A 4600-nucleotide genomic window follows, 5' to 3' on the forward strand; every position below is an offset into this window, starting at 1 on the left:
CCCTGTCCCTCTCCCTTCTTCCTTCCTTCTCTCTCCCTCTCCCTCTCTCTCCTTCTGTCTCTCCCCCTCACTCCCTCCATCTGATAACAATCATTGTTGTCAAAGGACAGTAAGATGAGGGAAAGTTTTCCTGACCCAGTTTCATTTCTGGTCCTCTAAGTTTCTGGGGCTGCAAGGGAAGACCAAATGGTCTTTACTTTATGAGTTTTCCTATCTATACCTCTCCCATTGTAAAGGGGCATTTTAGTACATTAGAATATTTCTTAAAAGTAGTAGTTCCTGGTGGGCAAGAATTCCCCTATTTTAAAATTTTAAATCTCACAAAGTGGTTACAATCACTTGGGAAGGCTTATTATATGTGATTTTCCTTCATATACTGTGTGGTTCTACCAAATGACTATTTTTGCTTTTCCCCATATACAATAGTTTGTCTCCCCTCTCCATGTATTAGCAAAGTCTGCTTGCCATGTTTGGAAAGCTCTCCCACCTCCTCTCTTTTACTTAAAACTACTAGTTTCCTTCAAAATTTAATTAACCCCTTATATGACAACTTCTTCTTTATCACTGTTAGTGTTTTCTGTCTCTTCCCATCTTGCCACAACCAAAATTACCTTATATTTACTTCCAAAACTTTTATGTCTCCTCATATGTTCACATGCTAAATAGAAATTCAGAATAGAAATAGGTTCTCTAAATAGAAAATAAAATCCCTTAAGACAGGGAGTGTTGACTCTTTATCCCCAGTACCCAACATATTGCCTTGCAACATAAAGGATATTTATTAAAGATTTAATATTTTTTGGAGGGGGGAAGTCAAGGCAATGATTTGCCAAAGGTCACACTGCTAGTTAATTGTCAAGTGTCTGAGACTGGATTTGAACTCAAGTCCTCCTGACTTTCTATTCACTGTGTCACCTAGTTGCCCCTTAATAATTTTTTTTATTTTTGCCTCTTTAAACCAGCACATAGCCCAATATCTTAAAAATACTATCCCAATAATAAATGTTTGTTTCCTGAAAAAATATATTACAATTGGGGGAGGTAGGAGCAGATACCTGTGAGACCTTGGGAGAACCATTTTATCTTCTGGACTTTCAATTTCTTCATTTTTATATTAAGAGAGTTGTACTAGATCACCTCAAAGATCCCTTATATTTCTAAAAGCTAACATTCTATGATCCATTAGAAAAATATTAAAGCTCCAGGAAGACAAACCATGTGGAAAGTTATTTTTTGCAAACTCTGACATGATAGACTAGAACTATGCGACAACAATGATGAGAATAAGGGAAGATTGAGACCATGAAGGATGAACAAGGGACCAACAAGTGGGATGAGGTAGGTAAAATGCTAAACAAGGAAGACACATGTTTTCTGTCATACTAGTCATTATTCCCTCTGGGTTTTTTTTTTAATTCTCTCTTTTCTCTCCTTTCTTCTCTATGTCTCTGTCTCTCTGTGTATCCCTCTATTTCGGTATCTCTCACTATGTCTCTTTTTCTCTGTCTCTCCTTCTTTTTGTCTCTCTGTCTTTTTATCTCTGAGATCCCTTCATCTTTCTGTCTCTCTATTGTCATCTCTTTTTCTCCTTGTTGTCTTTCCTTCTCAACACCCTCCTTCACATACACATACGGGGGGGGGGGGGGGGGGTAGGGGAGGGAGAGAGTGTGTGTGATCAGGATAAATTTCTAACAAATTTGACCAGCACAGACCAGGATCACTGCTCACAGAAAACTTCTTCTTTATTATGCTGTTTACCTTCTCCAACTCAACCCTTTCATTTATAATGCCTCCATCTTTCAATACCAGCCACTTCGTGGTTCTTTTCTACTGCTGGAATATAAGTTTTAATTGGGAAGTCAACTTCACATCAATAAATTGTCCCCTTTAAAATGTTTACCCTCCACTCAGATTGCTTCCTCTGCACAGATGATTTCAAAACTTTCAAGAAATTACCCTCATAGTTTGAACTACAATGCTATTGACATATTGCCCAAATGAACAAAAACATTTTATTTGGCTGACCTTACAATGAAATAAAACAATTTTCAAATGCATTCTCTTTAAATTATCCTGCTGTTACGCAAAAAGTCATTTTAATTTTGACATATGAACAGTATTAAATAGCATATGAACAGTACTAAGCTACATATCTAACAGTTACCATTTGGAAATGATAGACAAAGATGTTGTTGCAGCAAGCACCCCAGCATCCCCAGGGTGGCTGGCAACACAGGTTCTTAGATCTGCTTTTCTAAAGGAAAGCAACTCAAAATGGGTTAACAAGCTTACTTTAATCAATCAAACATATATCGTTTATGTAGTTCAGGGGGGAAAAGGTCAGCACCTCGAACTTCAGAGTATACAGACAGAAGTTACAAGACAGAAGTTATGACAGAAGTTACAGGACAGTTACAAAACAGTTCAAGCAGACAGGCTTCCAAACTGTCCAACCATTACATCCATACCAAATCACAGTTACCAGAGAGGGAAGCATCAGCATCTGCGTTTTTCAAAGACGGGGGGTGGGGGGGCTCTCAAAAGCTGTCCAGAGTCTCATCTGGTCAAATCACACAACACTTCTCAAAGTGAGCCCCAAAGCAAAGGCTCCCATCAGGGCTTATATAGACTTCTCCTGGCTCAGAGAATGTAACAACCTTCTTGACTGTAGCGGCAAGCACCCCAAGCGCGTCCTCAGGGTTTGCTGCCCATACAGGTTCTTGGATCTGCTTTGATAAAGGAAAGCAACTCAAAATGGGTTAACAAGCTTACTTTAATCAGTCAGACCATATATCGTTTACCTTGTTCAGGGGAAATAGGTCAGCACTCCGAACTTCAAAGTATACAGGCAGAATTATCAAGACAGAAACAGATCAAGTAGACAGATTTCCAAACTGTCCAACCATTACATCCATACCCAGTCAACATCTGGGTTTCCACATCTGGGTTTTTCAAAGCCAGGGGACTCTCAACAACGGCTTCCCAGAATTCAGTTCAAATCACAGAACACTTCTCAAAGTGAGTCCCAAAACAAAGCTACACATCAGGGCTTATATAGCCTTCTCCTGGCTCAGAGAATGTAACAACCTTATTGACTCACTGGCCAATCAAGAAGTATCTACTGAAAAACAAGCCTACCTCCCCAGGCTTCAGGTGCATTTTAGCCTAGTGGCAGGGAAGATCTTAAAAATTTACATTCTTGTAACAGATGTATATGGAATAATCCAAGGACATAAACCTTTAACTCAGGAAAAACAGCCCCAATAAAACACATTCACTACTCTCTTATTATACCCTCTGATAAGTAGTCTCCTGTTACAAAGGAAACCAGCCCACTTTTTGAAAAGAAATAAATGGTACCATAGAACAACTAGAAAGAATAACAAGACAGAGATATTTCTCAATCATTTAAAAAAGTGGCTTAAAGAAACATGTATTATATATTCATATATTTCCACATATATGTCTGTACCATGAGCATATATCTTTAGCTACATATAGCTTTTGCCTCTATACTTTATGGATACACAAAACATATATGCATGCATGTCTGTGTGCTTATGTATATCTTTAGGCACATATATCTTTAGGCACACACATATGCCTATATAGATATAGGTATGTCATATGCATATACACACATAGCATACATTGTACATGTGTAAATATTTAGATACCTGCAGTTTCTCAATATGCACACACATCTGTATGTAATATGCACATATATATAGTATATTATAGGGCAGTTCATTGGAACAGTAGATAGAGCACCAGGCTTAGAGCCAGGAAATTGTGAGTTCACCTTTGGCCTCAGACACCTATAGCTGTGTGATCCTGGGCCAGTCACTTACCCCTATTGCCTCAGTTTCTAATATGTTAAATAAAAAGCTGGAGAAGAAAATGGCAAACCACTCCAGTATCTTTGACAAGAAAACCCCAGATGGGGTCATGAAGAACCAGACATGACTGAAACAACTGAACATGGAGGTGTATACTACATGGCCAAAATCCCAAGTGCCATTTTGAACTGGAGAGATATTATGGTCATCTATGACCAAAATGGTATAGAAACCAGGCCCATATATCTGGCCACATTTTTCATAGTGTTTCACACATGAAATGTTATAACTGGCTTCTTATTAAGCTTTAAGCTATACTGGCTTAAAATGGGAAACATTACCTTGTTTCACACACAGACATTTGTTGATCTTGAACGGACAATTATTGAGGGTAGTGGTGGAACTACACAGATTTATAATATTTAAAATTTTTATTTATATCATTAAACAAATTACCACCCTTTGCCATGTCCAATGATGAAAGTCCCAGCATATCAACAATGTGGCCAGTCATTTATTCTTCCTCATCCTTCACATTGCATAAAGAGATAAAGAATGCCTAGAATAGAAATCATTCTTTGTCTACTAGAAGGTGGTACTGTTCATTTTATCAGTCCCCCTCATGTAATCTCTATTCTACTAGCTGTGCCCTATACCTAGCATCCTGTCTCCTGCCTTCATGCCTTTGCAGAAGTGGCTTGAATGTCCTTCCTGTTTGTCCTCACTTTAGACATTTACTAGCTGTGGGCTCTGGCTATGTC

The sequence above is a fragment of the Petaurus breviceps genome, unplaced genomic scaffold (assembly GCF_028583685.1).
Source record: "Petaurus breviceps papuanus isolate PSGF00001 unplaced genomic scaffold, PetGlider_PUasm1.0 221, whole genome shotgun sequence".
Classification (NCBI taxonomy): domain Eukaryota; kingdom Metazoa; phylum Chordata; class Mammalia; order Diprotodontia; family Petauridae; genus Petaurus; species Petaurus breviceps.